The sequence below is a fragment of the Triturus cristatus genome, chromosome 6, assembly GCF_964204655.1.
Source record: "Triturus cristatus chromosome 6, aTriCri1.1, whole genome shotgun sequence".
Lineage (NCBI taxonomy): Eukaryota > Metazoa > Chordata > Amphibia > Caudata > Salamandridae > Triturus > Triturus cristatus.
In genome coordinates, this window is record NC_140589.1 from 1,019,641,732 (window position 1) to 1,019,665,150 (window position 23,419).

The 23,419-nt window shown below is 47.8% G+C and overlaps 1 protein-coding gene across 1 annotated transcript in view; it reads left to right on the forward strand.

The window, feature by feature from the left end:
* The window catches only part of BUB1 (BUB1 mitotic checkpoint serine/threonine kinase), an 850,308-nt gene that overhangs the window by 215,783 nt on the left and 611,106 nt on the right, over window positions 1-23,419 (forward strand). The gene's annotated exons all lie outside the window — the stretch shown is intronic.

Genomic DNA, 23,419 nt, shown 5'->3' on the forward strand with positions numbered 1-23,419 from the left:
CTATCGACTCCTGGTGTCGTAGGGATGCCCGGATTTAAGAACTGTCGGGAATGGCACCGCCTGATGTCGGGGACTGACCCACACCGCGTGTGTCTCTATTGCCTGGGGCGCGACCACGACTCCATGTCGTGCCCCGACTGCCGGGCCATGGCACTGAAGACTTTGCGGGAGAGGTCCCAAAAGTTGCTGGAAGTCCAACAGTCGGCTCCGCTCCGCTCAAGGTCCCTGTGGTCGAGGGACCGGTCACGGAGCCGTCACTATCGTTCCTCTGGATCCAAGTCTTCGCACTCTGGGTCAGGTAAGTCGAAGCATTCCAAAAAGAAGTCGAAGAAGCGTCGTCCCTCCTCGACTTCCCGTCGCAGCTGAGGGTGCGGGTGGTGCTACCCCCACGGCTCCGGCGGAGCCTGCGAAGTCGCCGCCGGCCTACCCACCCTTTCTGTGTCCGGCGACGCCTGCCCAGGTGCAAGTGTTTCTTGCTGCCATGGCCCGACTCTTTGGGCCGTCTGGCCCCACCGGTGCGCCTACAGGCCCCACGGGGCTGACTGGGGGTCCTGTCCTTCCATCACCGGTGGCTCCAGCCTGGCGTCACCGGTGGCTCCTTCCCCGGGGTCACCGGCAGCGCCTTCCCCGGCGTCACCGCCAGCTCCGGTGCCGCTGGATCTCCCGGGAACCGGGATCGGACTTCGGTCGACACCGGTTGACCTTATAACACCTCCACCAACGTCGACCCCACCGGCACCACTTCCGACGTCGCCCGCTCCTTGGGACGACGTCGACTCCAGTTTCAGCCGTGAACCAGACATGGTGCCGGATCGGCGTCGCTTGACGCCGATGGGGCCCTTTTCCCCCTATGTCCGTCCTCCTTTTTTTCAGCCTGTTTCGCAGACTTCGGAGGAAAGGGAGGACTGGGAGGGGTCTGAGGACCCTCTCACACAACAGTGTGATTATGATCCGGACTGGGCAGAGGATTTAGGGGATGCAAGTGGTTTTGACACCTCACCTGACCTTGGCATGCTGTCTCCTCCTACCGTGGCTACAGAGGAGGGAGCCAGTTATGCAGTGGTGTTGCGTAGGGCAGCCGAGGCCCTCCACCTCGCACTCCCTACAGTGGCCGTCAGGACTAACCTCCTGACAGAAGTGCTTCTGCCAGTGGCAACCTCTTTGGAGCCCTTTCTGCCTTTTAATGACGTACTTTCTGATGTTCTTTTGGGCACTTGGTCCAGACCCAACACAGGTTCTCCTGTGGACAGGGACGTGGCCCGATGCCATCGCCCGGCTCCGGGCGATCCCCTCTTTCTCTCCCAACACCCCACTCCCGAGAGCTTGGTTGTCCTAGCCTCTGCTTCCCAGAGCGTGTTCCAATCCGCACCTCCGGATAGGGAATTCAAGAAGCTGGAGCAGCTTGGCAGGAAGCTGTTTTCATCTGCCAGCTTAGGGCTGCGGTCGGTGAACACCGCATGCCTCTTGGGCCAATATTCACACTCCGTGTGGGATACGGTTGCGCAGGTGCTGCCCAACTATCCGGAGGAGGCACGGACGGAACTCTCCCAAGCTATAGCAGCTGGGAAAGACGCAGCAAAGTTCACTATTCGTTGTGGTCTTGATACCGCAGACTCACTGGGCAGGACGATTTCCACGTCTGTGGTGCTTCGGCGCCACGCTTGCCTGAGGACGACTGGCTTCTCAGGGGATGTCCAGAACCCTTTGATGGACATGCCCTTTCATGGCATTCGCCTTTTTGGCACTAAAGCGGATAGTGCGTTGGAGCGGTTTATGGACTCAAGGGCTACGGCCAAGTCCTAGGGCCTGTCGGCCACTCGCCCTCCTCCGCCTTCCGCTTTTTGCTCCTTTCGTGGCCACGGAAGGGGTGCCCCAACGCGTTTGTTCCAGAGCCACAGGCCTGCGCAGCAGCATCCTCAGCGCGGACGTGGGGACCGTTGAGGCGGTTCTGGGGGCCAGCGGGCGGGACAGTCCACCTCCACCCCTGCAGCATCCACTGCAGAGCCTTTCTATCCGACCTTTTACGCCCCTCAAACGCCAGTGGGTGGCTTAATTCACCATCCTCTCCCCCACTGGTGTGACATCACATTGGACAAGTGGGTTCTGCAAATTGTCCAAAGGGGCTACACCCTCCCCTTCGAGACTTCACCTCCAGTCATGCCACCTCAGTACCACCGCATGTCGGGGGACCATCTTGCGCTTTTTCAGCAGGAAGTCACTGGACTCTTTCAGTTCACTGTGCTCCCCTTTGGCCTTACCAGCGCCCCTCGGGTGTTCACGAAAGTGATGGCGGTGGTCGTAGCTCGTCTGCGCAGATCAGGGGTTCTGGTCTTCCCCTATCTCGACGACTGGTTGTTGAAGGCGGACTCGCCCCAAGCAGTCGTCTCCCACCGCCAGACTACGGCCGACCTCCTGCATTTGCTGGGGTTCTCCATCAACATGCCGAAGTCGCACCTGATTCCCTCTCCGACTCTTCATCAGAGCGGTTCTGGATTCGGCGCAGTTTCGGGTTTATCCTTTCCGAGCAGCGAGTCCAGGATATGCAGGCTATGATTCCGATCTTTCAGCCTCTATCTCGGGTTTCGGTCAGGATGACCCTCCGGCTCCTGGGCCTGATGGCCTCCTGCATCCTGTTGGTGGAACATGCCAGATGGCATATGCGGGCTCTGCAGTGGAACCTGAAGTTCCAGTGGGCACAGCATCAGGGCAACCTGTCTGATCCCGTCCAGATCTCAGAGGGCACTGCACAACAATTGCAGTGGTGGCTCACGAATCGCGATTGGGTCAATGGCATCTCTCTCTCCCTTCCCTAACCGGAATACACAGTGGTGATAGACGCGTCCCTTCTGGGATGGGGCGGCCACATAGGAGAGGTGGAGATAAGAGCACTCTGGTCTCTGGCGGAGTCCCGGCTCCATATCAACCTTCTGGAGCTTCGGGCGATCCGACTTGCACTGAAGGTATTCCTTCCCTCTGTCAAGGGGAAATTAGTGCAGGTGTTCAGTCAACACCACCGCCATGTGGTACTGCAACAAACAGGGCGGGGTGGGGTCTTGGATCCTATGTCAGGAGGCTCTGTGCTTCTGGACATGGCTGGAACATCAAGGCATTTCCCTGGTGGTTCAACACCTGCCAGTTTCTCTGAACAGGGCGGACTAACTCAGCCGCCAGTGCATGATGGATCACGAATGGCGTCTGCACTCGGACGTGGCGCAAGGTCTGTTTCAGCAGTGGGGAGAGCCTTGGTTAGATCTATTCACCACCAAAGAGAACGCGCAATGTCATCAGTTCTGCGCATTGGAATTTTCAAGGCGGCACTCGCTAGGTGACACTTTTGGTTGCGAGTGGAGTTGCGGTCTACTATACGCCTTTCTGCCTATACCACTTCTACCCAGAGAGCTGAAGAAGATCAAGTGCGACCGGGCCCAAGTCATTCTTGTGGCCCCGGACTGGGCACGAAGAGTATGGTATCCCGAGCTACTCTGCATGGCTATCGATCCCCCGATCCGACTGCCTCTTCGGGAGGATCTTCTGTCGCAGCATCAGGGACGGTTTTCCACCCGATCCTGTCCAGCCTCCACCTCCTTGCGTTGAGATTGAGCGGCGGCTGTTGACTTCTTTTGACCTGCCTCCCGAAGTTTTTGATGTAATCTTGGCAGCCATGCGTCCCTCCACTAAGACGGTATATGCCTGCAGGTGGAATAAGTCTGTGGCATGGTGCACGGCAAAGGCTGTGGATCCCCTTTCTGCCCCCTTTTCAGAGGTCCTTCTATTCCTCCTTTCTTTAGCCCAGCAGGGCTCTGCTCTGGGCACTATCGAGGGCTATCTCTCGGCCATTTCAGCCTTTTTACGGCTTCCAGATCAGCCTTCCCTTTTCAAGTCCCCTGTTGTAAATAGATTCTTGAAAGGCATTACTCATCTTTTCCCTCCTGTTCCGTTCGTAATGTTTCAGTGGGACTTGAATCTGGTTCTGACATATCTGATGTGGGCTCCCTTTGAGCCACTTCATAACTGTCCTCTTCGTCTTATCACTTTAAAGACAGCTTTCCTGGTGGCCATCACCTCTGCCAGAAGAGTGGGTGAGCTCCAGGCTCTTTCTTCTACACTTCCTTTTCTCTCTGTCCATCCAGACAAAGTGGTTCTAAGGACTCATCCATCTTTTCTGCCAAGGGTTGTCACTGCCTTTCACATCGGGCAGACCATCACTCTGCCCACCTTCTATTCGCCTCCGTATCCCTCAAAAGAGGAAGGGCTCCACCGTCTGGACCGAAAACGTGCGCTCTCATTCTACCTGAACCGCACACAACAGTTCCGGGTGGTTGAGCAGCTCTTTGTTGGCTACGTGGGCGCCAAGAAAAGAAAGGTCGGGCCGTGCACACGCGGACCATCTCTCGGTGGGTCGTTCTGTGCATAAAGGCTTGTTATTCTTTGGCTAAAAAGGAGCCTCTGGTGAGGCTGCTTGGTCATTCTACCAAGGCGACGGCAGCCACTACTGCTTTGGGACGGGGAGTTCCCTTGCATGACATCTGTCAGGCAGCTACATGGGCCTCGGTGCACACGTTTACCAAGCATTATTGCCTGGACATCCAAGTCCTGAGAGACGGCTTCTTTGGCCGTTCTGTTTTCTAGGATTTTCTGGTGTGATCTTGGTTCGCAGACCCCACCACCGGGGTTGGTATTGCTGGGGTATCTATTCTTAGGTAAGGAATCTATCACTTTGTGTTTCTTTCAGATGCACAAGTTACTAACCTTCGGTAACTATATATCTGTAAGAAACATTAGTAGTGATAGATTCCTTACGGCCCCACCCATCCTCCCCATTCTGCGAACTGATTTCTAGGGTTAAAGTTATCCCTTTCAGGGCCCTAGTTTCATGGCACCAGTGGTCAGTTTCTTGTATGGCTCTGCGTTCCTGGCATGACAAGTCATGTACAGAACTGACGTCAGTGCGTCTAAGTAGCTCCAGTGACGTCATCTCAGTACCAATGACGCACGCGGAGCCGCACGACTACGCCTACAGACGCATAGGGGTACTGCTGACGAAAACTTTCCGGATCCAGTCTGACGCCCGGGGGGGTAATTCGAAGGTAAGGAATCTATCACTACTAATGTTTCTTACAGATATATCGTAACTTGTGCTTTGCAGTTGCACCAAAGGATTGTGCAGGCACATCCTGAGTGTTGGTCTACCGACTCTTTGAGGTTAAGCAAATCTCCCTACCCAGGCCCACATTTGGGAGCCCAGTTTTGGCTAGCTTTTGGCAATGCTTTCATTTTCACCATGGAGTACAGCCTAGCTTATGTGGATTGCTGGCCCAGCCTGGCCAATCCTGTCCAGCAAAACACAAATAACCTCTCGGGTCTGAGCAACTTTAAAACATGAGCATGAAAAGAGGAATATTGTAATCAAGCTGTGTCTAGAACAGAGGTCTTCAAACTTTTGGATGCCGAGACCCCCCTGTCAACATTTTGAGGCGTAAGGACCCCCTCTTGACAAAAATGTCTAAACCTGTTGACTAAATTGCGTGGGATGAAAATGTAAATAAGGTTATGTGATGCCGCGTATTTTGGGATAGCATTGCTTCATTATTTTGATATTTGTTACACACAGTAACGCTGAGGAAAGATTTCACCCAATCAGTACCCATTTATAACCAAAATACAGCAATTATCATCAAAGATTTCAAGTCAACCTTTGTGAAGGGCCTTCCACTGTGCAGCAATACGTGCTGCCACATTAGAAGCTCACCTGGCCCTGACCGTAAGAAGCAGGGGTCCCTTAAAACCCTGGCGGTTTTGTGTAGAGTTAAGCCTTTTACCCATGCAGCTTTCCTCTCACCCCCTCCCTTCCATCCCTCTCTCCTCTCCTAACCCCGGATCCCTCTCTCACTTTGCAGGTCATTTTCTTTCACCCCTTTTTACAACTTCTGAACTCTCCCCATTCAACCTCTCACTTCACCTTTAATCACCTCTTGCCATTCTGTCCTTTCACTGCCCTCATCTCTAACAGTCTCTCACATGTATCTCATGGCCTCTCTGGCCCTGTCACCTCCCGTGCCCCTCAGCACTTCTCATTCACCTCGTCTCTTCATTCAAATTTTTGTCTATTTGTATCTTACACCTCTCCAGTCCCCCCTTCCTCTTTCACATCTCCCCTTTGTTCTAACAGAAGCCCTCACCTTTGGATCACACTCACTTCTTGCGTGTCCACACTTCTCTTCGGCAATTCACATTCCTCTTCATCCCTGACCTCTTCAATCAAATTCTCTCACTCCCTTGCTGTCCTCTCTCATTTTGGGTGCGGATGCAAGTTCAGAATGGGATGAATGAATGTATGATTACTGATGGGCTTGTTTGAGTGAGTTGCATATTGATTAGTGAGGGGGACAGGTGAGTGAAGTGTCACATGAGTGCAGGATGAGTAGTGTACTCGTGTGACTGCAGGTTGAGGTATAGTGTGAGCAGGACAAGTGCATTTTGAGAGCAGAGTGATCACTGTGAGTGCAAGGTGAGCGGGTGAATGGTGCAAGTGCATGGTGATCAGTGTGAGTGCATTGTGATCACTGTGAGTGCAAGGTGAGCGGGTGAATGGTGCAAGTGCATGGTGATCAGTGTGAGTGCATTGTGATCACTGTGAGTGCAAGGTGAGCGGGTGAATGGTGCAAGTGCATGGTGATCAGTGTGAGTGCATTGTGATCACTGTGAGTGCAAGGTGAGCGGGTGAATGGTGCAAGTGCATGGTGATCAGTGTGAGTGCATTGTGATCGCTGTGAGTGCAAGGTGAGCGTGACAATGAAGGGCGAGAATGAGGAATGAGTTGTCTGAATGCAGGGTGCATTCCCAGACCCATGAAGTAACTCAGCATGTTATTGACGGGGGCGTAGACTTTAATATCTAAGTTAAACTATTGCGGCATTAATCGGGGATCGAGGGTGAAGAAAATAAATAATGTGCTGATCCTGCAACAAACTTCCAGTCCTATGGTTAGGGTTGCCAGCAGATTATTTTGGTGGCCCAGTCGGTACAAAAAAAATCAGTCACCTAAAGCGGTATCTTCAGCGCTTATCTGTGCATACTTCCCAGGGCCGGCTTTAGTGCTGGTGGTGCCCTGTGCGACAATGTTTGTTGGTGCCCCTCACAATGACCACCCCCACCACGGATTCTCTCACTAGCACCCTTTAACAGTGACCAAGTCTCCATAACCCCACACTCTCAGATGCATTGAATTAGTTATATAGTGCCACTCATACCAGTGTAGGGTGTCTGAGCACTTTGCATCACACACACATTACACAGAGACAATCAATCATAAGTGTGTAAATCAGTGTATAGGAAATGTTACATAAGCCAAAGGACTAAAAGTATAGGAGTCACATGTCATCCATACTGGTAGGCAGTATAGTTCAAGAGTGCTTGGTGTGGAGAAGCACAAACTCAGAGTCGAAAAAGAAACAGCATAGTTGGGAGTTTCCTTTAATAATAAGAATTGATTTCTAGCCAAATTAACCCTTTTTGCAACATTAATCAATGGTCTAATAATGTATACTTTGCAGTGTGTATGCAGTTCTAGGATGAAAGTTAATCGCTCACTATTCTCTATTAGGACTTTAAGTTATAAATTGCAAGTAACAAAAGGATGCCTCTTTTAAAGCAGTAACCTGCTGATCTCTTCACATCATACGCACTCTGTAATCTACTTGGTACACGTTCTTTGCAGCAGGCATATTAACCCTCTGCACTAACATCACCTAAGTCAAAACCTCAACTATACAACATTCTGATCTCTCTCCAGGAAGATAATCACACAAGTTATCTTGACATTTATGTGAGGCCTGGTAATTGCCGGGGATAGAAACGCTGCAGCAGGTGCTTCAAACGCACAATAAACTTTCACACACGGCGCCCCCAGGAAGCCAACTTTGTATTCCTTTCCATGAAATGCATTCTCACACTACGGCAGTGAATGTAAAATCCAAATGTAAGGAATAGGCACAGTGGGGACCCAGGGGGTACTGGAACCAGCAAAAAAACCTAAGCCTCTGTAAGCAGTTTACAAAGGCATGTTAAATGGTCTTTAAAGACCTGTGAAAAAACACGGGGGTGCCGGAGATAGGAATCCAGACACTGCCCAGCTGAGCCCCCAGCAGCTCAAGTTTCACTGCAGCAGCCCAGGCTGAGACACTGAGACACAGGACGGGGGAAGTGTGGGGGGGGGGCTGAAGCCCTTGGGCCTGGGCAGAAGTGTGACTGGGAAGGCGCGACCCCCTTTGCATCACTCCACGGCCCCCCTGGGGGTCGCGCCCCACAGTTTGAAGACCCCTGGTCTAGAATGACAGTGCCCTTATAAAGAAAAGGAAAAGAATCTCTTTCAGGATGAATGCCCTCACTCACCAGAAGGTGACATGCTTCATCATTTGGGCTTTCTCCTCTCAGTGGGAAAACCTAGTCCCACTGAGGGCTACAACCACCGCACTGAGAGGTGGGAGCTCAGGGATGTTTTATATGGAGAATTAGGATACTCAGATCCCAAAGACGAGCACTTTATGTGAAGTGAGGGCGCAGCGCAAGAAGATTCATTTGAAAGATGTGCAAGTGTGATCTAAAACTGGCTAGTGCTAGTGAAAAAATGATTTTTTTATTGGCTCATTAGCCCTGCCAGAAATAAAAACAGTGCAAAGCAGTTACTATTTGTTAGAAAAACACTCCCACACTGGAAGGGTGGTGGTGTTCTCCCAGACATACACTTTGGTAGCTTGGCTCGAGTGGTCAGGGGTCAGGCACCGTGCTAAGCATACGCCATACCCACACAATAACCATGCGTGCATCCGTTCCAAAAACGACACTACACCTTACAAATTATACTGAAAATATATCTCTTTATCTTCTTTTCTCTTAGTTGCTGATTAAATAAATAATAGTACAATCACAGTACACAAGGCTTTTCCTGTGGAAGGGTAAGTCAAATAAATAATACTTCAACGATTCAATAAATAAGGTAGATCATAAATAATCGGGGCATAAATATAAGTGCATTACATAACAGGCAATTAAATATTATGAGGCAATAAATACTGCGAGACACTAAATACTGTGCAACAATAAATACTGTGAAACAATAAATACTGTGAGGCAATAAATAGGATGAATACAATAAATACAGTGCTCTCAATAAATAATAAAAGCCAACAGTGACACTTGAAAATCAGTTCACATTCCTGAGGTACTATGGGATGATTTGACCCAATCCCAGCTTGTAGAGTTTTGGATGACCTGAGAGATGTCCTACCAGGCTTGGACAAGGCTGAGGCCTAAACTGAGGTAGATCAAGGGGGGATCTAGGGATCTGGCTCTCCCACACTACACAACCCCTCTGTATTAGTCTCAGCTCACCCCTGGCACTATCAAGCTGGTTCCAGCACCTCTCTAGCCTCTAGGATGGTCTCTTAGGGCTTCACAGGGCCTTAGGTGCCCTCTATTCCACTTACTGCCCTTTTTATGAAGTTCCGACGCCGCTGGAGTCGTGTCGACGCCGTGAGGCGGCTCCGGTTCGATGTCGGCGGCCTCGGCGCAATGACAGTTCTTGACGACGCCGGTAGGCGGTTCCGGTTCGATGTCGGTGGCCTCGGCTCGATGTCGACCTCCGGTTCGATGACGTCGGGCAGTCTTGGCTTGATGTCGACTTCGGGCGGCTCCGGTTCGATGTCGGCTGCCTCGGCTCGATGTCGACCTCCGGTGGCTCCGGAGTGCGATCTCCACTCCCGACCTCCGGCACGCTTCACCTCGGTCTCCGGCGACTCCGGAGGGCGGACTTCACTCCCCCGTCCACGCCGCACACACGACCTCGGGTGACTTCCTCCTCGACCTCTGGTACTCTCCACGACCTCCGTCGGCGCCCTCTCTCGACCTCTGGCGGCTCCGGGTACGACGTCTGCTTTCCAGTCAGCGCCTCTTCTCCACCTCGGGCTCCAGGTCTCCAGGCTTCTCGACGTCGGACTTCAAGAAGTTACCAGTAACCAGGTCAGGAACTTGCTGTTCTTTACTTTTAAGGCCTGTTCCTGCTGTCCAGGTCCTTAAGATGGTTTCTCTTGCTTTCTCCCACACAGGGCTCCAGGCTGGGCTCAGTCAGTAGGGACTAGTATCAAGGGTGGGTTTATGGACCCCACTCCAGGCACAAGTTTCCACCCCTGCTGCCTCACTCCTTCCTCCTTCAGGTTTCTGCTCCTCTCTCTTCACCAGTCAGGTGCCAACTCCAACTGTCAACTCTGACTTAGCTTCCCAACATTCTAAACCTGCCTCACACTGTCACAGGGTTCTGGAATGTTCTGGAAGGTTCTAGTAGGTTCCAGTGATGTCACAGGTGACAATGGGTGGCTACCATTTTGTGCTCCAGGCCCTCAGACAGAAGTTCCGGGGGTAGATAAAATGGCTCCCTGAATCTGCATCAATACTAAAAAGTCTGGTGGTTCCCAAAAAGGAAAAATTCTAACAGGGTTTGAGGCAAAAGTGGGACAAAATAAATAATGATGAGGAGGGACCACCCAAAGGGCTGACAGGTCTAACACTATTGAAGACTGCTTGGTGACAAAAGGTCGACATGTTTCAGCCAATGACCATCTCGAGAGTATGTATGGCTTTCATCAGGGCCAAAACAAAGCTGCTGCTAGAAAGTGTTACACACGTGCAAATAAAGTTTGTAAACAAAGACCAAACCAGTTAATGCTCTTGCGGATACAATCTTGCTGGAACTTGTCTGAAAGCAAAAACAAAAAGACACAGATAGAAACAAAGTAAGTATTCAAACCTCTTGTATGAATACCAATAGTGTTTGAGGCAATGGTATGTATGTCTCAAACATAGTGCATCTGACCAATCTGTTTGGAAGCTCTAGTAATAAAGACTCACCCAATTTGTGGGACAAGTGGGCCCACCTCAACCTGGTTACAACTCGGGATAGGGAGCCCCGCTCTGCAAAGATAAGCAAGCGTAAGCTAATCAATACATTTTGCTATTAATTGGTGCCAGGAAATGTGAAAAATATCGATATTAACCAACAAAATTAATCAGAACAGGAGGCATACAATCTAATGCACGTAAAATGAATCCGAAGGATCCACATCATGCATGGGCAGACCTAAAGGAAAGGTGATATTAAAATTCACCCCTCATTGATGTTCTCAGAGGAGATCGGAATGAAGTAAACTTGGGCGATTGAAAATTCAAACTAAAGTTCATGCCGAATTTCCACCACCAAAACAGCCCATCCTGCTCCAAGTCAAGGACAACGACAACAAAACTATAGACAGAACCTATCATAGCCCACAAGCCGAGCAATCTCGAAACTATTGTTAACTGATACTCGTGTCTCTAAACTCACCTCTCCGTCGGTACTCCGTCGTAGTACAGAAATTGCAACCGGAGGTACCGACGGGGTGGGGGGAATGGAAATATATACCCATCTGTCTCAAGCTCCGTGGGAAGATGTAAAGACCCCGTAGGTGTCTAACAGTGCTGCCTGTCTCCATGGGAGGATGCAAGGACCCCATAGATGTCTAACAGTGCTGCCTGTCCCCATTCCGGCGCTAGCTGTTGGGGAAGTAGTGTGCTTCGAAAAACGCATGCGCATTATGGTATCATACTCAAACCCATACCATACGGCAATTGTTGGAAAGCCCGCACATGGGAAACAATCATTGTATATAGACTAAGACCCAGCAAGAGGGTGTGTTTTTTTTAAAAATGATAAAAATTGAAGCTCGAGCTTTATTGATATAGAGCTACAAAGACACAGAATGAAAGACCAGTCAGTGCTTACATGATTACAGAAAACCCAGTATCGGCAGAAATCATTTGCCATTGCCCACATTAAGTATGGGAATCGTTCCCGATATATGGCGAAGCATATAGATATTTATTTAAAAAAATATATATTAAACAATCGAGGAAGAGGAAAGGGTTTCGTATTCAAAATCATGATCTCCGTAAAAATAAACACATTCATGGTTTCGTGTATGCCTGATTTTAAATATTTGACCAACCAATTATTTGTTAAAAATGCGGATGGTAAACCGACTACAATGAAAGACACAAAGTTATAGAGACAGCCAGGGGATATCCTCATTGAGCCCTAAGGTATCACTTTTTAAGCGGAACACCCACTGCTGTTCTCTTCTAAAGAGACATTTTTAAATGTCTGTAATATGCTGGGGAATGAGGGGCTGCTCCAAGATTGTCCAACGCAGGTCATCTGCCTGGTGGTTAAGATCCAAAAAATGATTTGTCATTTTTGTAGCCCTCCTCTTACACCGAATGGTGCTCTTGTGTTCAAGGATTCTGATTTTAGCCTTTCGTGTGGTCATACCAACATACCGCAAAAGACAAGGGCACGTAATTGGGTAAATGACATTATCACTATTGCAATTAGTGTGTTTCTTCAGAGACCAAGGTTTCCCAGTGCCGATGTCCACTTCTGTCATATATGAAGTCTGTGGACAAGCCGCACCTGAGCAACAAGGGTAATGTCCTCTCACCGGTGGCAAACCCCATAGTGACTGTTGTTCACTAGCACTGTGCGTGATTCTTGGTCTGGTATGTACAATGTGATCTTTAATATTTGCACTTCTTTTGAAAGCAAAAAGTGGAGGTGCTAGGGCCTCTGTACCAATGTTAAGAATCTTCCAATGTTTGAGGATACTACTCTTGATCTTATTAGAGTGAGTGTTATAAGTTTTCACACAAGTGAGTCTATCTGAAGGTTCTTTGGGGATGGACAATGTGGGAAATGGCAAATGATTTCTGCCGATACTGGGTTTTCTGTAATCATGTAAGCACTGACTGGTCTTTCATTCTGTGACTTTGTAGCTCTATGTCAATAAAGCTCGAGCTTCAATTTTTATCATTTTTAAAAAAAACACACCCTCTTGCTGGGTCTTAGTCTATATCCAATGATTGTTTCCCATGTGCGGGCTTTCCAACAATTGCCGTATGGTATGGGTGTGAGTATGATAGCATGCGTTTTTCGAAGCACACTACTTCCCCAACAGCTAGCGCCGGAATGGGGACAGGCAGCACTGTTAGACATCTATGGGGTCCTTGCATCCTCCCATGGAGACAGGCAGCACTGTTAGACACCTACGGGGTCTTTACATCTTCCCACGGAGCTTGAGACAGATGGGTATATATTTCCATTCCCCCCACCCCGTCGGTACCTCCGGTTGCAATTTCTGTACTACGACGGAGTACCGACGGAGCGGTGAGTGTAGAGACACGAGTATCAGTTAACAATAGTTTCGAGATTGCTCGGCTTGTGGGCTATGTTAGGTTCTGCCTATAGTTTTGTTGTTGTTGTCCTTGACTTGGAGCAGGATGCGCTGTTTTGGTGGTGGAAATTCGGCATGAACTTTAGTTCGAATTTTCAATCGCCCAAGTTTACTTCATTCCGATCTCCTCTGAGAACATCAATGAGGGGTGAATTTTAATATCACCTTTCCTTTAGGTCTGCCCATGCATGATGTGGATCCTTCGGATTCATTTTACGTGCATTAGATTGTATGCCTCCTGTTCTGATTAATTTTGTTGGTTAATATCGATATTTTTCACATTTCCTGGCACCAATTAATAGCAAAATGTATTGATTAGCTTACGCTTGCTTATCTTTGCAGAGCGGGGCTCCCTATCCTGAGTTGTAACCAGGTTGAGGTGGGCCCACTTGTCCCACAAATTGGGTGAGTCTTTATTACTAGAGCTTCCAAACAGATTGGTCAGATGCACTATGTTTGAGGCATACATACCATTTCCTCAAACACTATTGGTATTCATATAAGAGGTTTGAATACTTACTTTGTTTCTATCTGTGTCTTTTTGTTTTTGCTTTCAGACAAGTTCCAGCGAGATTGTATCCGCAAGAGCATTAACTGGTTTGGTCTTTGTTTACAAACTTTATTTGCACGTGTGTAACACTTTCTAGCAGCAGCTTTGTTTTGGTCCTGATGAAAGCCATACATACTCTCGAGATGGTCATTGGCTGAAACATGTCGACCTTTTGTCACCAAGCAGTCTTCAATAGTAACTGCTTTGCACTGTTTTTATTTCTGGCAGGGCTAATGAGCCAATAAAAAAATCATTTTTTCACTAGCACTAGCCAGTTTTAGATCACACTTACACATCTTTCAAATGAATCTTCTTGCGCTGCGCCCTCACTTCACATAAAGTGCTCGTCTTTGGGATCTGAGTATCCTAATTCTCCATATAAAACATCCCTGAGCTCCCACCTCGCAGTGCGGTGGTTGTAGCCCTCAGTGGGACTAGGTTTTCCCACTGAGAGGAGAAAGCCCAAATGATGAAGCATGTCACCCTCTGGTGAGTGAGGGCATTCATCCTGAAAGAGATTATTTTCCTTTTCTTTATTAGGGCACTGTCATTCTAGACACAGCTTGATTACAATATTCCTCTTTTCATGCTCATGTTTTAAAGTTGCTCAGACCCGAGAGGTTATTTGTGTGTTGATTGATTACGTATTGGGGAAAAACTTCTTGCAGGTCTTAAAATTTGTTCCCTTGGACCCCCTCCCCCCTTTTTGTGCGTTATCCAATCCTGTCCAGCATCTTTTTTGTCCTTCTGTGTGGTTAAAGTACCAGAGGAATCCTTAGACCTAGGAGTGAGTAACATATCTGATAGACTTCTAGCCGCAGATTCCTTACCTTCTAATATTCCCCAGGAGTCCGACTGGATCCGAAAATTTTTTCAGAGCAGTCCCCTTTGTACTCCAGTAAGTGGCATGGATAGGATTCAGGTCGGTGTCATTGGTGCCATCCATGGTGAAAGTGACATTCATAGTGCCTTTATGGGCACCACCCCAGCGCACTGACCTCAGTTTCTTCTTTGCACCATCAGCATGGACCCATATTGAGCTCCTTCAGTCGTTTTTTGACTGGGGTTTTTCCTACCCTTTCGTCGACATTTCGACCAGTGCACCTTTCTTTCTGTGTGTTTTGGAAGATGTCCCTTAAAAAAAAAAAACTGTTGGATTTAAGCCTTGTGGCGCCTTGTGTCTGTGAAAAATGCCCACTTGGTTTGCCTTTGTACCCTGTAGCTAGATCACAATTCCAGGGCTTGTACAGCGTGCAAGACCATGCATCAGAAGGATTTCAGAGTGAGCCTGACCCTGGCTCTGCTGCACACTGCCTTGAGTTTCCTGGAGCAACCCCAGCCCAACTTTAAGAATTTTATGAGGCCTTGCACCTAATTTTTGGGTTACTCGTCCTCTCTGGAGTGTCTTTGAGCTCATGGGTTGGAGAGGGGCCCCAGCTGTGTTTCCACCAACTGCCTCACCTTCAGCACCAGTTAAGCCTTCTAGATCTGTGCTGGATCCAGACCGACCTTGGTTGTCAACCCACGACCTCCAAAAGGGTTTGTTCAAATGGAGATGTTGCTGTGGTGCTGAAGCTCATCTGCAGTCCCAATCTCATCCTAATTCCTTACTCTGATCAGAATCTGGACTGGCGTTTGAACGCCAGTACCAACCGGATCTAGACTGAATTGGAGTAATAGCCTTAGTCCTGTGACTTTTAGAATTGGAGGGGATCTGTGGATCCCTACGGTTATCCTGGCCCTCTAGAATGCACAATGAACGATAACTGGTAGGAGAAACTGGCTCCATCAGCCTACCTCTTTGGTAGGAACATGCAGGAACAGAACCGGAGTACTCAACACCTGCATATTTGGAGATTGATGGGCAAAGGCTAAGATTATTGGATCTACCACCTGAAGTATGTGACATCTTTGCAGCGAGTTGTCCTTTGACAAAGACTGTATATGCTTGCTGATACGACAACAGGCCTCTATAACTCTAATCACCCACTCACTACGGCGAGTCAGATTTAATCCGGTTGAGTTATTTTTTGGACCCTGACTGGTGAGCTGGAAAAGAACAGATGTTCTGCTCATTCACAAAGTGAATGAGCAATAAAGATGTCTTTAAATCTTGTTTATATCTTGTCACATTTGCTGTGTTTAAAGACAGAGGCCATGTGTGGTGCTAAGTGTTCTGACAAATCACATCTTATTTTATCCTGGAGATTGGTTTTTACTTTTATTTTTCTGACTTCAAAAGTTAGAGGATTTTGTGAAGTGAACTGTCTGGCAGTCATACTGTGCACACAAAATTTAAATAGCTGGTAAATGAACTGTACAAATGTTTCAAAATATATTTCATTAGTTAGAAAAGCTCTTTTTTTTGTAATTCTAAAGGGATTGATGGATATTAATATGGTCAAAACAAACACGAATACCTTATTGGTGAGGTGAAATTATAAGTATTTTTCTAAACCAGATTTCCACACATTAGTGTCTGTATCAGTAAAACTGCATGGTGATGTGAAAGTTTGTGTCCATTTCTGTGGAAAATATTTTCCAAATGAGTGCGCTACTGCATCATACTTTAGTGATACATTTATCAAAAGTTTTAAATATGAACTGAGAAACATTCCTGTCTCACACCTTGATGACAATTCTTTTAGTGAACTAAAAAGCACATCTGTTTGGTACCATGTGTGCTGGATTTTTATTCGGAATTGAGCCAAAGTTTAGCCTATTAAATGTAATGGATTTTTTTTGTACAGCACACATGCAGAACTCACATATTTGAAGTTAGTCTTGTATGTGGCAATGAAGAAAAAGGTGACTTGTGAAATAAAATATTCGCCTAGCATCGCACAATTCAAGATGAATTTGTGGTCGAGGAGATTATTCGTCACTAAACCTGCAGGTCTGATAAATTTCAGATTTTTCGATGCCTGGACAAATTTGTGGCTTTGTGACGACCACATTCAGCCACAATCTTGGGTAAATAATGTTATTTTGTTATATGCAGGGACGACCGAATAAGGCCAGAGAGTAGTGCATCAACACCAGAGGCCTCTCCTGATATAGTAGGAGATAGATTTGATTAATTTAACCCTGGAAGAAACACGGATGGCATTTGCTAAGCTGCAGAAGGACAAAGCCGCTGGTCTAGATAAAATTCCAGGTTATCTACATCCTTCCGAACCTGCGATCTGGTGTCTGATCCTCAACCATAGCTTTAATGCGATTTTAAAGGGGGCAGAAATCCCAGACTACTGGCTGGGTGCATAAAAGTGATCCAGCAAATTATAGGCCCATTAGCCTAATTGATACAGCGCAAACATTTTGTATGCATATGCTAGAGAGACTTTTAGACTGGATCAATGAAGGGCAAATACTATCTCCACTACAGACGGGTTTTAGAGAAAACACAAGCCCTGTTGATCAACTGTTTAGTTTCTTATTAATATTATGGAAATATGTGGTCCTAAGGAAGGAACATATATATGTGGTGTTCATGGACCTGCCTGCCGCTTTTGATCTAGTCCCCTGAGGAAAACTGTGGGAAGCCCTAAACAAGATAGATGTCCCGAGAAACCTACTGGAAATACTTATTGGGCTCCATAGGGCTAATTCTGCCCAAATTTGATGGGGGAAGAATGGTGAAGTAACAGACTGGATAAGGGTGAACAGAGCAGTGCGCCAGTGGTTTGTACTGACAGCCACTCTGTTCAATCTCTATATCGGTGGATTAATTGAAACGCCATTGAAAAAACTCAGTTTTTATGAGATCACCTCTGGAACTTCCCCTAAATGCTCCCTTGATTCCAATACGCTTGAATTTGGGACCTAAAAATGTGGAACATGTGATCTCCTTTAGGCCACTTGCCTTCTGGCCCTGAGTATGGTCAAATAACTCCCCACGTAGGCAATCACTGCTCGATGTCATGGAATGAGATGCCAAAGGGAATATCCTGTGGTTAAAGTATATAAAGAACTGGATGCACCGACTGGGTATGAGTGAGCTCTGGACCAGTCCTGAGAGCATTGAGAAATAAATCCTTGACTAATCTAAAAAAAAAAAAAAAGATAGTGGGATTGTATTAATGAGCTATGGTTAAAAGGGGGTGACATTTAAGACTTTCCTAAGAGGTTTCTGGATTTTAAAGACTATGTATCAAGAGGAGTTTTTGGATACCATATAACCGATGTTCGCAAAATCCTGGTTATTAAAATTCAGACATGGCATTTTGCCAGTTGAAGAACCGGAACCTTATGGGCCTGGCGGCGCAGGGTACGCCTTAGTCTCCTGAGTTCTCCTGCTTTGTCGAACAGAGACACGTGACACTCCGTTAGGCGTAGAAGATAAGGTTTATTAGCTGCAGCTAAGTACAGTTGTCCCAGAAGTACACTCTGTATGTTCTTAGGAGACTGCCACTTTATCTGAGTTGACGTCAATGGCCATGAGGTCATCAAGCTGTTGCTGCAACATCATTTTAATGCTCTCCGTCTTCCGTGACAAAGACCTTGGGACACACATAGTGGCACAAAGACCACAGATGGCGGGGCCACACTGCATACAGAGACAACAGGAAAAAATGATGGCCAAAACCACTCCAAGGAAGGTTAATACCTTCCATCTCCATTTGGACAGTAATCCCCAAAACCATTCCAATAAAGACCAATCTCCTTCGTCCTCATGAATCGACTCGGAGATCACATGTAATTTGGAGATGGCTTGGTATACCGTAGGGGCATCGTCGGGTATATAAATGCAACAGCTAGATCCGATCAATTTACAAACTCCACCACGATCTGCAAGAATAACATCCAGAGCAATCCGGTTCTGCAATGTCATGAGACGATCCGCCTGAAGTTCAGCTGTGAGATTACTCAAGGCTCCCACAGTGACATCTATGGTAGTCTCAACAACACAAACCAATTGTCTCATGTTTCTACTGTTGGCCATTGGGCCCCAAAAAGGGAGAAATCCTTTAAGGAAATCACGTCCCTCTTGTCCTGCCGTGTCTTTAGAATCAATAATCCCTCTGCCATATCTGTTTCTGTGATGTCCCGAAGGAGCAGTGTATGTAGGAGGGAGAAGAAAGGCTATATAGTACGTTCCTGAAACATCCGTCGGTAGCCACGTGTAGGCTCTATCGTGGCAGACAAAATACGTGCCCTGAGATGGCACTAACGGTGGTTAATTCTGAGATGTGTAAATGTATGTATGGGAACAAAAACTCTTTCCTTGTCCAGTGTCAGTAGTCTGGCCATTCATTTGTAAACAAAAGTTACCTCGATGAGGCACAGTCCAAATTGGTGGAGATTTTCCCTGTTTAACTCTATCTGTAAGGCTAGTAACGTAACGAGTCCTGTTCCAACCATCGTATGCCCATTTCTCATCAACAGGAACCCTACTATTCTCCACAATTCTAGCCATAGCCACTATTCCTTTTATTAGAGAACTATGACTAAAATCTTGGCCACTACCATATGAACCAACTGGACGTCTAAATCGGTTCTGATATGCATTTGAAAACATCACAAAATAGGCCCAAGCGGAACCTTCATAAGAAAATGGAAGGGCTAAATATGGCATCCCTTTGTCTGTGGTATGAGGCATAAGTCCACACACCCAACAGTCGGTTGTGGTGACTACCAATTGGTGTTGATGCAACAACTGGACAAATGAATTGTTAAAATATTCTGTTCTCCTGATTAGTTCATGTTGGGGAAGCATATGTAATTGATGTGGGGAGATAGTAGAATGAAGAGGCAAGGAAATAGAAGTAGGGACAGATTTGTGCTGCATAGCATGAACAATCCAACCTACACAAGCCAATAAGGTACTAAAAAACATAAGAACACACAATGTTATGCCACATTGACTGTACACTAATTTACAATATTTCTTTCCCATCTCTTCCTTCTTCTCATTCTTTCCCAATTTGACATCCATCCTCTAAAATTTTTGCTCACAGCAATCTTCCTTACTCACTTGGCTGTGATTATTAGCCGTCCTTTGACACTGCAAGTCCTGGGGACCTAGCCACTATACAGGTCACGATCCAAGACTCCTACCGTGACCCTGCAACCTGGACAGATGATACATGTCACGAAAGAGATGAAAATCTCAGGTGTCCTTGACCAGTCTAGGCCTTAAATTATATCGAGTTCTGTTCAGTACAGTTTGGTCCTGAAATAGTGTCTGTGAATCTGTAGTGTTCAATCATAGATGTGGCGGTACGGCTTCTTGTAAAACGTCGTCATCTTCTTTCTCTGACCGAGTTCCATCTAGGTGTGCACTACTGAAAGGTACAAACCGGGGGACCCTTTCGCCTTCAAAATCACCTACACCCTTACGGACCCACTGGTCAAAAGGCAAGGAAAGGGGACCTTTTTGCAGTGCACGCCATGGATCCAGTTCTTTTTCCCTTCGACTTTCACTGCTGTACGTGTCACCAGAAGAACTTGTTGAGGCGCTGTTGGACCTATGTCCTATGGGTAGCATGACTTACGTTCGCAGGCGTTCCCCTCAACATGGCGTTACGTGCTTGCATCCTCCTCAGCCCGCAATCCAGCGCGACACCACTCAAAAAGGACACCACACTGAATGTATTTTAACGTTTACTAGAATTCTTCCACTTTCCTTACTTTACAGGGATTCTCAGTTCCACATCACAGAGCACATCATTTCATCTGTAACTAGAATAACATTAGGGTTCCAACATTACAGTTCATGAAGTAATCTCTAAGACACCCTTTGAGTTTCTCCCTCCACCTTAAAACTAGAGGGCCTACTTACATTTATGCATGACAAGTTTCAACCCACATTTCCAAAAGCACAATTAGACTCTTATGCACATTTCTCCAAAGCGCATTTAACTCTTATGAATATTTCTCCAAAGCGCATTTAACTCTTATGAACATTTCTCCACAGCGCTTTTAACTCTTATGAACATTTCTCCCAAAGCGCATTTAACTCTTATGAATATTTCTCCCAAAGCGCATTTAACTCTTATGAATATTTCTCCAAAGCGCTTTTAACTCTTATGAATATTTCTCCAACGCGCTTTTAACTCTTATGAATATTTCTCCAAAGCGCTTTTAACTCTTATGAATATTTCTCCCACTAGCTCACATAACATGGAGGCGAAGTCACCATGACCTCGCTGAATCCTTAAGACCCAGTATGTGCCAGACTGGAGACGATGGTTCTTTGTACTGGAGATCCGTACTCTCCTTAGCTCAGTCTCGCACAACGCTACTTCAGCGCTCTTCCCCTTTGTCAGCATTCAGTTTCCCCGCCCCTCCAAAGCCCAGCTTACTTTAAAGGCTTGAGGTCCTCCTCTGGCAGCGGGACTCGTCGAACTCCTCAGCAGGGAGGGGCGTCTTGATTGGGGCTAAGGGAATAACACCTCTCAACTACCCCCCACCCTCAAGGGACTTCCCGTGAGGTGAGCTTCGCCGGAAGAATTCTCCTGGGGCACCTTCCCGGCTTCTCTCGCTCTGCCAGGCGCTCCCGTCGCTGCCGACCGCAGCGCGACTTGCGAGAGCGCTGCCCTGGCTCCGTTAGTCACTTCCGCCGCTCCTCATGCAGCGCGACTCGTGAGGGGTGCGGCCTCGTCTCCCGGCTGTGGGGAGGGGCGGTACTTCCTCGAGGGCCCGGCTCACGTGACCCGGCGTCAGTTTCCAGGCCAGCCCCGACTCAACTCCCCGGCCACGGCCTTCTCAGTCAGCTGTTCGGCGCGCTGTCAGCTCCCTTCACAGCTGACACGCGCGATGGATGCCGACAACACCGGAGAGCCCGGAACCTCACACCAAACCCCACGATTCTCTCTCAGGCCTCCACCGGGGACCCGCAGTCAGCTCCCTGCCTCGGCATAGCTGGAGGTGAGATTCTTAGATGGGGGCTAGCGCTGGTAGGTGGGGAACAAGGGGGTGTGGCTCACAGGAGCCCAGGTGAGCAAATCCACTAGCCAGGGGAATATCTGGCACTGCTCCTTGCCCTAAGCCCACGACGGGCGCTGTCGCTGACGCCACTGGGGGGGGGGAGTTTTGGATTCCCAAATGACATCCAGGGAGGTCTAGGCAGTCCCAACGGCACTCCCCGCACGGAATCCCTCTTCAGGCCTCCAGGTTACGCTAGGGATCCTTAACCAAAACACAATGCCTCCCAGGGTCGATGGCTGAGTTCAGGGATTGGTCAAATGATAGAGGGTGATGTCAGCTGGGTAGGGGGTTCGCGCAGACCCTAGGGTCTGTCCTCTCCCAATCCCGCGCAATCACCTCACCACTCAGGTGCCTCACTCCTGACTACTCCACAGCCCAGCTTGATTCTAAAATGGCCGCCCTCCTGCCACCTCTATTTATCACCTTGGGCTGGACTTGCCAGAGGGGTCCAGAAGGTTCTGGAACCTCCCATGGCAGTCATGGCCCGGGTGCTGAGGTGACAGTTGGAGCCACCATTTTGTGAATCCTACCTTCCTCCTCTATCTACCTCAGTGGAGCACCTTGCGCCTTTTCCTCATGTGAGGAGGAAAAGGCGCCCAGAACCTCTACATCAGCACCCCAAAAAGTTTGGTAGACAGAAAAAATGAGAAGGGGACAAGGGATAAAAATAAAAAAAAATGAGGAGGGAACTGCCAAAGGGCTGACAGGTCTAACAGGCGCCTTCCAACGAGGTTCCAAATTCCTTGTCCTCTGAAAATTTTTCACACAGACCCAGTCTCCCGGTTGGATAGAATGACCTGGGTCTGTGGAGGCCTCTGGTAAAGCATTTTGGACCTGTTGGTGGAGAACACGTAATTTAGTGGTGAGGTCATGTAAGTCCCAAACGAGAATGTACAGCTGTTCTAGTGGATAGGAGAGCCAAAGGTAAAGCATCGGGCCAGGCAAGTCCTGTGCTAGCCTGTACCTTTGCAAGCTTAAGTTTGAGAGTGCCGTTATAGCACTCTACCAAACCCGCTGATTGGGGATGGTTCGCCGCATGGAATTTCTGACTGATACCAAGACCGGCCCACAAATTCACTTCCATTGTTACTCCAGACAATGCGTGGCAAACCAAACCTAGGGAAGAAATCTTTCAGAAGAACTTTGGCAGTGGACAAAGCAGTGTTGTCTTTCAGGGGGTAGGCCTCTATCCATCTGGAGAAGGCACACACCACCACCAAAACATATTTGAGATTGTTGCATCGTTCCATGTGAATATAATCAATTGCAACACCTCAAAAGGATATATTGGGGGAGCAAAATGACCTGCTGGAGTTGGGGTTCCCTTTCCTGGATTATGCATCAAGCAAACGATACAATGCTTCACTAAATTATCTGCACATTTTGGAATCCCTTCGTTCAGCCACACTGAAGCCAGAAGCTTACATATTCCTTTCGCACTGATGTGCGCTGGACCATGTGCCATAGCAACTACAGGCAGTACATAGGCATCTGGTAACAGCCAACGCTGATGTTCTGACAATTCTATCCAACATCCCATCGCGTCTAACATTCCTGTACTCTCTTTCCACTTACTCAACTCTTTCTCTGTAGCCTCTCCTTGAATCGATCTCACACTTTCTAT